Genomic DNA, 14,158 nt, shown 5'->3' on the forward strand with positions numbered 1-14,158 from the left:
AATGTAAGAAAATCCATATCTCATGTAGTCGGTGTTGTACTTGCGTTTCACTCAATTAGCATGAAAACAAACTTTGTGGGTATTCCTCTATACTGTGAAATGGCTGCCTATTAGCATTACAAGGCATTAAGGACAAATACTGTTAAGCCCAACGGAACCAAATTCGGGTCCGTCGTGCGCAGATTAGTAGCATATACCGTCGAAAAAAAGTAAATTTATGCATGTGTACAATTTATGAATGTGTACATGTTATATACCAAAACAAAATAAAAAATTCTGGATAATACAAACAATCTAAGACATTTTTAGAAACTCCAAACACAAATCTACACAACTAATATAAGCAACTAAAAGATTTACCACAATATCACGTATTTTTACGAGGGCCACGTTTTTAATTCTGACTGGCTAACGATTCTGTCAATCAAAAGCATGAGGGGTCTGTTCAATATAATAGAATGTAGGAGAGGCCTACAAATAGGCTTAGGGCTTAAGGAGTGTGAATAACTCCGCTACATACAAAATTCCCTTCAAAATAAAAGCACAATATTTATTTTTTATTTATTTATTGCTTTTTTAAAGCAAAGGTCCGCCACCCACTGAAAACAGGTCCCACTAGTTGAGAATCACTGCTCTACACCATACCGGATGTTGGCAATTTAGATTTTTGTGTCATTTTTTGATAGATTTTTGTCCATTTGTAGTCACTATACTTTAACGAACTCCTCCGAGGGAATTTGTCTGATCCTCTTCAAATTTGGTCAGTAGCCTACAATCTGAGAACCTTTGTGATTAAAAATTATTAAAAGCTTTGCGTTTGGTTGAATGGCTTAGCCGTAGCGGGCGGCTACTCTACGTGATTCCCCATCAAAAAAGCTGATGTAACTTGTTCCAAACGGTCCTAAACTTCCCATACTTGATAACACTCATGGCCTGAGGATGTCTACAAGCTAATTTTCACTATTACTCACAGCGCCACCTGGTGGCGAAAGGAAATCTGCGTTTTCTGACAAACGGCATCCGATTTACATGACTTTTACAAGATGTGGTTTAGACTTGATATAGAGCAACATAATGCATGTTTGCGCAGATTCTGTAGCGCCACACAGCGAATACAGGACGCGGTGGACTATTTGCAAAGCATAATTTCCAGCATCAGGCAGTCCACGCGGGGAAAAAAATTCTGACTCGTGGACACGCTGTCCGACATGCGGGGGGATGCGAGGGCCCGTTCATCGCTGCTTTCAGCTTTAATTCCTTTTGAGTTAGCAGCTCGGTGCTAACTTGCTTGTTGCTCCTTGTTGCTGGAAAAGTCAGCTGGTAAACTTGTTTACTCTGGGTTAGCTTTGGGTACTGCTCCAACCAGAGTCTTTTTAGGTCCCTGTCCTTAAAGAAAAGTTCTGTATGTGTAGTAAGCTATACCTGAGAGCCAAGGAGATGATATTCAGAGCAGGTCTTGCTGCTGCAAAGTTGAGGGAAATTTCCCACTTAAGTTGAAAAATTTAAGGATCCTGGGAAACTGAGTTTAATGGCTAAGCAGCCATTTTGAGTGGCAAGTCCCTACAGTCATAAGGTGCAGCCTCCTCGCACAGAGGTTATGTCATATTTGTTTCAAAGTTTGTTCAACAGTGCAATACTAGAAGACAAATTATCCATGAACACGCGATGGTACCACCTGGAGTCTACTTGTAAAGCTAATAGTTCTGTACATTTCTTTGTGAATGACTTTTTACAAATTTAAGATTTTTTCCCAATATAAAATGAACTATGTTTTTATTAGGTGTTTACAAAACTTTATGGTTACTCTGTAATTTTGTCATCTTCATCAAACAATCTCAGTTTGGGGCGAAGGGATAGGTCATTTTCTATATGTTAGATAATAGAGTCAGAAAAAAATAAAACATATTTAAATGTCTGTTGATTTTTCAGTCATGCAATCTTCATACCTACAGCAGTGGGGTCAAACATCAGACGGGGAAGTAAGCAAAATAATTAAGTTTCGGTCTAATATCAAGCAGTTGTCATGAATAAAAAAATCAAATCAAGTGACAGGTAAGTGTAATGTCGTACCCAGCAGAGCTTCTAATGAAGCAGAGGACTGACATGTAGCACACAAAGGAAGCTTCAGCCTGACAGAGAAGAAAGTGAATTTCTTAAAGAACATCTAACTTTAACACTGATCTCTTCAACCTCCTCTAACATGGCAGGTCAGCCAGGTTACAGGATTGGACACATTAGGGATTAAGGATTAAAAAGTTGATTATAAAGGCCCCCCCTGTCCTAGGATTTGCTATGTGACATATTCATACATGAGGATGTGACTGGTCAGACTGGTTAAGAAGGGAGGGATTTTTTTCTGAGCTCTAAGCCGGTCCAGCGGTGGACTGGTGGGTTTTAACAACGGGGCTTAGTCCTGCTGGAATGATGAAAGACATGAATGATGATCAAGTTGTCACACTCTGTCGGTGAGTAAAGCTGTCACTTGCCCCTGCTTCCTGAATTCCTTTTTTCTTTAAATCTTTTGACATAATAGTTTTTAAATTGGCTTCGCTGTTCAAGGGGTCCTTGATGCAATCCGGGTTTTTGAAGAGGTTCCGGGGGCCAGGTTCATAAGGATTTTAAAGACATCTAGGTATGATCATACACAAGTGTTCAGGGAAGAATTTACAAGAGTTTGAGATACTTGAATGGAATCTCAATGGGTTTTTGTAGATTTTTCAGGGACCGTTAGGGATCTTTGTGAGTTGACTTAAATCTAAGGCCAGCAAAGGTCTTAAGGGGCGTTACAAATGATCCTAGGAGAAGAGTACTATAAGGGTTTCAGGACTCACTGGCGTACTTGTAGACGTTAAGATCATTCAACAAGACCAGCAGAGTTCTTAAGTACAATTAGAGACATACAGAGGTTCTTAAAATGCTTCCAGTAACCAATAAAGAGGGTCTTTGAGAGTTCCCCAATAGGATTTGTTTCACAAAAGCTCCAAGTGCTCTCTGAAGGCTTTCTAGGAGTAGGGCCCTCCACGTCTTGAAAGTGTTTCAGGACTTGTTGGTGGACCTGCAAGGAACAAGTCATTCTGCAGGTCCTTGGTTAGGGTTCGAGAGAGGAATTTAGGGATATCTGATGTCCTTAAAAAGTGTTCAGAGGCATCCAGTAGTCAATGATTAACGTTTACCCAAATGCCAGTCCCCTGAGTAAAAGCACTGTTTGTTTGACCCATCCACCACCCCTCCCTTCTTCTTGCCCTTAGCAGAATTTATTGGGTTTACATGGAGGTAGTTGAAAGCCTGATGTGTATAATACAAACGCTAAAGGGTGCTTTGTGCGTTGGTATCAAGATGCAGAGGGCCAGGCCACTGTCTAAGTGTCTGTATTTGACACTCTGGGAGTGAGAACAAGCTGCCATGATGGTAGTTCCAGGGGTAATCAGTGTCATCTAGGGATTCAGTGAAATTTTATTCACTATGGCCTCGCTGAGACATGCCTCAAACATTCCTATGTGGCCTGACATATCTGTTTGAAGGTCCTTGACATATAAACCTGTTCTAGCAGACAAACCCAGTGATTACAGAGCTTGGGAGGTCGGCTAGCCCATTCTGAGCCTTGCCAATTAAAACCCCATATTATCAGCAATTAAATACCACTCGCTCTTACAGCTGAATGAGCCTAATCACATATATTGTTGACGTATCATCTCACATAAAAAAACTGAAATTAAAGGCTTGGATGTAAATGAAAAACAACAAGATGCCACAATCGCCAGAGTCTCGGCTGCCGGCCAAATCAAAACCTATCCATAATGTCAGGATGTCGCCAAGTCAGGCCAAGCATGGAATGAAGAGAAAAAGAGGGATGAGGAGAGAGGGAGGGATAAAGAGATGGATGAGGAGAAGTGGGTGCAGCTGGTGCCCTTTGTCTCTCCAGTGCTTGGTCCTTGGAGCTTCAGATCCATTGGGAGGGCAGAGAAAGCCCCAGTAATGACATGCTAATGTGACTGTCAGGAAAGAAAAGTAGAGAGATCGGAAATTGCGCCAATTCTGTGCCGTAAATGGGCAACATTGCTAAAAGGAGGGGAAATACTCCCCATCCTTTTTATATGAAAAGTGATAAAAGCCTCGATAAATCCCAATAAAAAGGGATTTGGAGATATGAGGCAAGCAGATAAGAGCGAAATGGTGGAGTCGGGATTCGTGGGGGGGGAGGGGTGGATAAAGGTGTAATTTTGGTTGGAAAGAGTGAAAGCGTACAAGGCCTGCTGGGAAATCTGCATATGGACTTGGATGGTTTTTGGCTTTGTATTGCAATTTGACGACTACCTGTTTTCAACTCCCTTATAAAGTAGTCCAAAATGAAAGACTGACAATTGCCTCCATCATTACGGTGTAGACTCATAAACCTGCACCTCTGACAGTCCAGCAAAAAATAATTTCAGCACAGAGTTAAGACAATAAATCAGATTGTATGTATGTTAAGCACATTTTTGCGTAATATAATGTATGAAGACGCTACATGTGGCTGTTTTTGATTGATCGTCATATTATTTCTGAAAGATAAGTCTATTATCTATTCATGAAAGAGATCACTAAGAACACTCAGTTTTATTGGGAGAAAGGGCTGAGCTGAGCAGAGCTGAGCTGATATCCCAAAGCCAAAAGAGGTACAACTTGTAACGTTACTGGCAGTGGCAGAAGGTAGAAAGTGACAACTAGTTTTAGAGATGAGACCAAGGCTTCTCTTTTCCGTTGTAATCTTACCAATGTACCATTTTGACTTTAATATAATCAAACATGACATAAGTGGCATTTTCAATTATGGTTCTACATGAAGGTTGTAATAGAACAATTCAGCGTGAGAGTTTACATTTTTGATGAGTACCTCAAAGTGCTGTGATTACAGTATGAAGTAGTGTGTTGTCTGATGTTTATGAAAGTATCTTGGTGCTTTGCCAGTGTCCTTTTAAGTGTTTGACAAAAGTGTAGATTATGTTTTAACTTGAGAACGTGTGAGAAAATCTAATTAAATGAAAAAAACTAAGTGTAGGCAATACAATGACACTTTTCAGTGTGAAAAATTGATTGACACTCGAAACCCCCTGAAAGCCTCAATAGGAACATTTTCTGAGGTCTCTAAAAGAATATTTGTCACCTGCAATTGTCACTTAAATGTCTTTTAAAGTATTGGCTGCAACAATAGTATATATGTACTGTAGACTGAATAGCTTTAAGTTTAAATGCTCTTTACCAAATCATTACACCAATCTCAACTCAGTGCATTTGTATTTGAAACTGCAATATGAACAAAGTCTCCAAACAAAGCTGCTTCCTAATAGTAATACCGTAAACATATGCCTATACATCTGCACAATGCAGCTAAGCCTTCTCCTGTATCATTTTCAGTGTGAGTGTATTGAAAAGTATTTAAAAGCACATTAGCATAATACATGCTTTCAAACTAAGAAACACCATATGCAAAACGTCTGCATTATATTTGTACATTGAATCTAGTTTCTGCTACTGTTTATTCATGAACACACTTAGATCTGCATTGAATTCACAATCACTTTTTTTCCGCAGAAAGCAATGCTGCTAATTAAAAAAAAGATATCCCACTCCATAAATTAGCACTGCTTGTAATCACTTTTAGAAAGATTCATGACTTTTTGCAAGGCAGTTGCTGCCTCGCTCTCCTCTGTTGCTTTTACTTACGTATAACATTTAAAGACATGAAGAGAACCTTAGATCTATTAATGTCCTGGTGGAATATGGCTGCAATATGGCTTTAATACTGGGTGAATTTTATAAAATGATGTGTCACTATTGATACATTTGTTGATTAAATTACACTATAAAATGACAAAAGCTAAAGAAGCATAATTACTATGAATCACAGAGTCATAAAGAATATTCAGATTATTATTACATAGAATATTTTAGCTTTTTATTTGAATATGCACACGTGAGAGATACAAAACATCTTTGAAGGTAACATGGTATGTGTTACATTTATAGGAAAAATACTCAACATGCTATTGTGAGTAAATGTGGATGTGCGTAGTATTGGATTTTATTTTATTTCCAGATTTGTATGCTGGCTTTAAGATAGTAGTTATTTTCCCTTTTTTTCTGCTGGCACATACAGTAAATGCACTCACTTTAATGCATTTCACTGTCAATTGTTGAAAGGAAATGTTTTTTACAGAAATTTGCCAATATTTCTTGTAGTTATGTAAAATAATTTGACTATAAATATTGACTCAATAAAATTCTTTACAGCCAATTCATTTCTCAGATCTGCTGTTTGAGTCCCTGCAGTTCTTACAGCGGATACACACTTCCATACATTACACTACACAGTATGTTGGGTTGCAATGTGTCTGTTTTCTTAGAGATTATTCGTAACCATTACACTATAAAAGGTTTCAACTGGAATAAAAGAACAGACAGTTATTTTGGGCAAAAAAATATATATATATGGGGGTGTGAGGGTGTCTATGTGTGTGTGCATGTGTCCTAAATATGACAGATGAGTGTAAGGTGTGGGTGTGTATGAGCACCTAATTGGCCCAGATATCACAGAATGAAATATTCATGTGGAGGCTCAGCGTCTTTTGAAAAGGGAATCTGGTGTGTAATGATGAAGTCGGACTATTTTATCTGCCGTGCACCCCACTGACACACTTAAAGCTCGCCATGCAATACCTCCCACCACTCTCACACACACACAAACACACACACACACACACACACACACACACACACACACACACACACACACACACTGCAAGGTCTCTACACAAATATATTCCAACATTCTAATGAAGTAATGCAGACACATAAACCTGTGATCATAGCAACATCCTCTCCTTTCCATCTTTGACTGTGCCGACAATAATGTACATTATCGTGGTGGATTTATACAATGAGAGCAGCGTTCACTGCAAGGTGGGCAGCAGAGTAAAGTGCAGAAGTAAGTCAATCTATGGCCAAAGTAGACATCATCAGTGACATCATGAGGAAGTGTTTAGAATGGGAATCTACAGCGCAAAATTGCAATTTTGAGCTGTAGAGTCATTCACGTCACAATCCCACCACCGCTGGCTCCCACTTCGCATCCATTAGCAGCCATTGCTCCACAAAAAACAAAAGTGCCTGAATCATCTCAGCAGGACTTTTTCGACGTGAATGAGTACCTCAGCCCCTTTCAACACGAAAGAGCAGTATAGTAAAAATATAGTTTTCTTGAATAAATATAATTTTATTCACCTTACATGGGGTATAAATTGTATGTTTTTCTTCAGTAGGTCCCAGAGATCACCTACTCTGTCCCACCACCTATGAGGAAAAGTAGCAATCTGTAATATTGGCACAGAAACTCTCCATGATCTTCTTAATTATGTTAAATCTTTCTGGATTGATTCAAACATTTTAAATGTGTGGGATTAAAAGATGAATTTACAGAAAGGATATATTATTCTTTATAATGGGAAAATGATCCGGACAGAGGTTGCCTTTATTTTAAAGCTTCTCATTTGTAATGGTAGGTTTTATATCCATAAATGCAAATAGTCAGAAGGGACATTCGCCAGTTCAAGCATGACATGAAACTGTACTTTGAAACACGTCAAACAACAATCAGGGCTACAGTCATCTACAATGCTCTTTTTAAGTCAAATATGTATGTACCCCCTTTTACTTTTTTGGTTACTTATTGTATTGTTTCAGCTTTCCCTCCTCTGAGTATCTCTCAACTTTATACTTTTGCCAAATCAGGAGATCCAAATTTAAAGCCAGATGTAGGGTGCTGCTCATAATCAAACACTGTTAGTAGAAGGTGCCAAGCACCAGTCAGTACCTGTACTGTATTACCAAACACTCTTAATTGTGGATGACATCTAGCTCTCGTTTCCAGTTTTCCAGTTACTTATCATAAGGCATGTTGAGCAAAATTGTCTAAATGAATGGAAGACAAATGTAATTTAAGCTTTTTGAAAGATGAACTCAAAAACGCTCTCCAACACACAAGCCTAATAAGACGTGTCGGCCACTCACCTCCTGTTGTTATTGCTACCAGAATGTTTTGCTTTGGTTGCTGCTCTGGTGAACTTTGATTCTCAGCAATGTAACAACGCTCTTGTGATTGATATTGAGATTTAGTTTTGCCAATTCAGTCGACTTAGTGTCTCGTGGTAGCACACACAGCAGCCAACTCACCCTCCTTCCCATCCATCCATCCCTCCCTACTGGAGCCACTAGAAACCCAGGATGAGGAGGTGAACCAAGGGTCTACACCCTCCTGCACCTCCTCCTCGTCCTTCTCCTGGATACACACCATGACCTCCCTCCATGGAAACCCCTGGAACCAGCTCACACACACACACATGAACTCACTGATTTTCCCATCACACACCCAGCCACTAAAGCCTTGGCAGCGAGCAGCACAGGCCTTGGCACAGTTCACCTTAATGAGTGGCAGATTCCAGCCCTATGCCACTGCTGGGTGGCCAAGAGAGACAGAGAGGCAGAGAGAAACAGAGAGAGAGAGAGACCTTATCAAGCAGGGTGGGTTGTGGGATTGGCATATGCTGTGTGTTTCTGCGAGGCCTTGGCTGGTCGACCGACGACTGAGTGCTCCCTAAAGGGATGCTGAACAGAGAGAAATAGAGAAATGAAAAAAACAACCCACAATTGAGGTTTTTTTGTATGGACAATTAATTAAAATCTATTTATTTCCTCCTTTTATTCATTCTATTTCTCTGTTCTGCTTAACCAAAGCTTGTAAAAGCTGGCCACAGAGAGAGGCGAGTGTGGCCAAACTGGAGCTGTCCCATCCAAACCGCAACCAGCCGACAGCTTTCAAGGAGCTGCTGAATGGAAGAGGAAGAAAAGTAACGGCTGCTCTGCATTAGAGAGCACAGAGACAACTGATGGTCTCCATAGACCCACTGCAGCACCATTATACTGAAGCTGGCTCCTGTTAAAAATCTATTTAGTCAGTAATTGGCCTTCACAAGATGAATAATTAACAAATATTCACATGTTGTCCTGTCATCATTATATTATTTCGTATACACTAGGGTTCATGTATAAAATCCTGATGATTTAGTTTTGTACTGTTTTCTTCTGAAGGAAGCAAATATTCATGTACAGATGCCTGTGGCTTCTTAAACAACCTTTTTTCAAAAAACTATTTACAAGAATATTTTCAGATCTGCAACATCAATGGTTAAGGATTTGCAACAATACCAGTCATGGTTAAAAGGACCAAGTGTTAGTAGGATGTGAACAGCTATCATAGCCAAAAGTACCATCAGACACTTTGCATGCCCAACCTTCCAACCCTGAACTCACCTGAAGGTTCAGACAAACCAGCATTCATAGTAAAATCATTTTGTTTTATTGAAATTACTGCAAGATCCTCATTCAGGGAACAACATGTATGTATCTTTTGCGTGATCTCGGCATGCTAATTTCCAGCGTTAACCAACTGCAAACTCTCTTGACAGCGCTGAGATTTGAGGGAATTTGGAGGACCAGAGAATCTCAAACAGAGGACGCTATCAGCGGACCATCCACTTATATATAAAACCCTTCTCCCTTTATAACGTGATGGTATACATACTATTATAAGACAGGAGTCGATGGTATGAACACATCTCTTGAAAAACCTAAGTGGTTGTCAGAAAACTATAGGTTGTTCTCAGTGTTACAAATGCTTTTGTTTTTCAGGAAAGATCAGCTTTTTTTGTCATCAGTAGCACAATTATGTTAGTTATGTATTGTAGCTGTAGACTATATGAGTATAGCCATAACCCACTAAGACCATCGCCTGCATGCGGAAGATTTGTTTCTCATGGGTCGCTCTCATGTCCCCACTTGCGAATCGACGTATAACAGCTTTGCCTTCTAAAAAGGCTTTGTTTACGTTGATGTAGTCTATGCCCCACTGTAACACCAGTTCACAAACCATAGAGTCACGTGTACTAAGGCAGGAAGGCACTGACTGTGCCATGGGTAACACAAGTTCAGCCTTGTGTTGAGTAAAATATGTTACACTCTCTTCAAACAGCACTGCTGTTGCAGAAGAGTGGGGACACATAATCTGTACCTAATGGCCTCCATGCAGCCCAGCTAGACTGTGATGATCGGATTAGATCATCACATCGTTTGATACGTGCATAAAAGCACTAGATTGGCAACGTTTTATCTGCCATCTAGCACATTTATCACTGAATGAGTCGGGCAGGATTGAGATACATCTCGTTAGAAACATATGATAGGGCAGGGAGAAGCCCAGGATACCGCTGTGTAGGTGTCTGCCTCTGTCATCCCTCTGAGGAGAGCCATGGATGAGGAAAAAGCTCTCTTTGAGTGTGACCAGACGCCCTGTGGAGTCTCCACTCCCGCTGCATTGTAGGCTTATGCGATGGCATCACACAGCCAGTGAGACAAGCACTGTTTTGTCTGCGCATATTGTACATGTGTACAATATGCGCAGACAAAGAGTGTAAGGTTGCTGTGCATCTGTCCTCTCTAATACAACGGCAGGACAGCGTAAATAGGTAATTTACTCTCCCGCCGATGTCATGGTTAGGGGGAGTGCCGTCTTGAGAGATAGCATCTTAAGAGAGATATGGGCTAACGGCTCAAAAGGGGGACCTCCAAGAGTGCGCAGCACCAGCAATAAATCCCACCGTGGGTCACAATAGGTTTCTGTCGCCTGACTCCCTTCAAAAAGCACTTTATTAAAGGATGCACATAAAACAATCTCTCTCCGTAGTCTGTTTGGCAGGACGAAATGGCTGCAGCATACGCTTTACCTGTGGATGCGGCCGCATTGATATCCATCAACGTTTGAAGGTAGGTTAACACAAGAGGCATGGGACATGACGTGGGATTCAAGCCTCTCTCCACACACCAGCGCTGAAATGCAGACCTTCTACTCACGTAAAACGCTGTAGAAGAAGGGGATGTAGTGCCCTGGATAGTGCGCACCACTGCAGGGGGTAGCCCTAAGCTTTCCAACTGCTCCTGTCCAGTAGCCAGGCCCACACCCACCGGCCTATCGCAGGGAAGGGGAGGATTGCACTGTCCAGCTATAACAGTGCATCTGGAGCACATTGGAGATGCCATGGTTTCCCCACCTGCAGCTACACCATGTTCAGGAGCCATGACACGCTTGTGCGTTCAGGCGCCAACAGAATGACCTTTGGATTCTCCTCCTGAATGCATGCTAAATGGCAACGGATCAGAGGAACTGGTGGAAATGCATAAAAGAGAACCGTGGATCATTATCTGTGAGGGAATACATCCTTTCCTTGGGGGATGGTGGTCTTGTGTTCTTAGAGAACCACAGCGCACATTGAGCAATCTCTAGTGCAGCGGACAGACCCACCTTCACACACCTGTTTTGGGACGCCGTTTGGACGCCATGCGAGTCTGTACCCTGGGGATGTACACATAGCAAAATGGTCCAGGCTATTTGTAGGAGCCGGGCTGAGCGCACGCCACCCTGACTGTTGATGTAAGCTGCCTTTGTCAAATTGTCTGTTCTCACATGTCTGTTTTTTAGCAGAGGAGCAAAGTGCACTTTCAGCACCTTGGACAGCTCTAGACAGTTTATGTGATGGGATGGAGGATTCTTCCGTTTTCCACCTAAGACTTGAGAGAGGCACATTCCACCCCAGCCAAAGAGAGAAGCGTCTGTGTACTGTGTACTGTATGTGTGAAGTCACTCTTCTGAAGGGAACCCCCAACGACGGAACACAGGGGTTTTTCCAGTATGCCGGGTCTGACTTCAGTGAGGGGGGGGGGGATGGTTAGCATTCGCCTTTTATGCCAAACTGGACCAAGGCAGAGGCGGCCTAACCACAGCAGGAATTATAACGTGTAGCCTCTTGAAACCAGCCTCAACATACATATATTCATGTGCGGAGACTGTGCCACACTGAGCTGGGCTCCGTAAGCAGGTGCGCACACGCCTGTGGAGCATCTATTAACATCGTTCGCCGTCAGCTTGTAGCCTTCTGCGCCACTGTGTGGAGCGAGTGTTCTTCCCCTACAGCCCACGGTAAGGCTGCCTCGAAAGGGCCAGTGCTGGTCGTGGTGCTGGTTCTGGTGCTGAAAACAGCATCAGCGCACCAAGCTTGTGTGTCCAAAACCTGACACCGGTCATGCTGGGATATCACCATTAGAGGTGTAGTGGCTGGAGGGCACCTTTTCTTGGAGCGAGTGTCTCGCTGTCTGTGGTGCTGCAGCTGAGGTGCAGCTTTGCTCCAAAGATCGTTTTTCCTTCAGTTGCTCAATCTCCATGGCGCTCTAAAGGTGTGTACCAAACAGGCCGCCTCCGTGAAGGGCCAGTGCTCCGAGGCGACAACTGGGTACATTTGGCAAGTGGTTCCTGCTTGTAGACGTCCCTGCCTCAAAGGCTGCAAGCAGGTACATGTTGTTCTGCTGGAAAAAAAAAAGCGCCTTGAGGCGAGCAAATGATGTGGAGAGGGAGAAAGCTGCTGCTGCAGGGCTCTTGGCTGGGGTGGGGACAGAGAAAGCTGCAAATTAATTTTGAATTTAGTCGTTTCCTTGGGCTCACCTTCTAACGTACTTGGTAGCCCAGCACAGGGTCACAGTAAACATGTGGTGAATTCAAACACAACCACTTAGGGTTTTGGAAAAACATCATGTTTGGGCTGAATATATGTATATAAACTAAGGTACACAGGTAACGTTACACCGGTCTCAAACACCCGTTGCCTGGTTGAAAGTCATGTGTGTAGTTGATCCTTCCACCTCCCCTACCTCTCTCCCACACTCTGTGTTGCTGTGTTAATCTTTCACGTCATCACACTCCCAGAGCATTTTCTGGGTCATGGATGGGTCATGATGAAAGTGAGGTTCTTATCATACTGACACTAAAGGGTGCCTTGTGCGTCTGTATCAGACACCGAGGGGCGTGACAAAGAGCCTGAAAATGACAACAGGCACAGGAAACACACAGCTTCCATTCACAACATGGATATTAAATGAAGTAGTGTATTGGTATCACTTTAAGGTTACTGGTGTTAGTGATAGTATTTTAATTTTTTAAACAATACCCAACTTTAATAATATTTTGTCTCCCTTTTTTCACGATGGAAATAAAGAAACATGTTGGTCCTTTTCCATTGACAAAGCTGCATTTTAATATCATCACAGTTATTGTTTAGCATGGTTGGTGTCATCTAATCTTCAATCAAGGAAAAAACGGTTGTTGAAAAGCATATTTACTAAAGGTTTTCTCTTATTAAATTAACAGTCATAAATGATACAGTGGCAATAAAAACCTGATAAGTTCAGATGTTGCATTTATTAGTTTTGTATAAAATGACACTGGAAGTTGTCTGCCCTCTTCTCAGTGAGGTGGAAAGTAGGTTGTGAACATAATCCATCATTCCTCAGAATCATCCAGCTTCAACATTGCATCTGTTGGTGTATGCGGGACATGCACGCAACATGAAATGAAGGAAACGCTATTCTCAAGCGCACATATTTGATGCCTTTGCTGTGAGGCACTCAAATCATATTGAGGAGTTTAATATTGATCAAATCAGCAACCCTTAGTCTTTGCTTTAAAAAATACTTCCTTGATCTGTATTCTCCCTCCTCACAGTCCTTGCAGTCTTTAAAGTTCAGACTACTTAAATTATGAACTTGTCTTCATCACTCTTTTCTCAATTCATCTCTCCCATCATTCTCCTCTTATGACTCTCTCTCTCTAGTCTGTCCTGAGCATCAGGTCTTTCCTCTCTGCTACCTAACATATCATTTCTTAGTCTAGCAGTAATTCATGACCTCTTCCTTCATGAATAATGGAGTGAATCTGACAATAGTCAACAACCGCCGTCAGCCATGATGTTAATTGTCCTCTGATTCTGCCATTTCTGTTGATAGCAGAGAAGGCATGGTGCACAGAGAGGCCAGGAGGGGAAGTAGCCCTGAATGAGGGAGGAGGCTTGCTTGGACAAGAGAAAAGCCAGGAAGAGAAGGACTACAGAAGATGAGGCCCATAGGAGTAGAAGAATAGGTGGTAAGTCGGATTCAAGACCAGAGGACTGTACTACGAAGCAAGATTTGGGATTAGCGAGGAAATTTCAGGGTTAACTCTGGGTTTACGGTGCTACGACAGAGC

Source organism: Cebidichthys violaceus, unplaced genomic scaffold (genome assembly GCF_023349555.1).
Source record: "Cebidichthys violaceus isolate CVI_PGR_0920_01 unplaced genomic scaffold, fCebVio1.0.p SCAF_22, whole genome shotgun sequence".
Lineage (NCBI taxonomy): Eukaryota > Metazoa > Chordata > Actinopteri > Perciformes > Stichaeidae > Cebidichthys > Cebidichthys violaceus.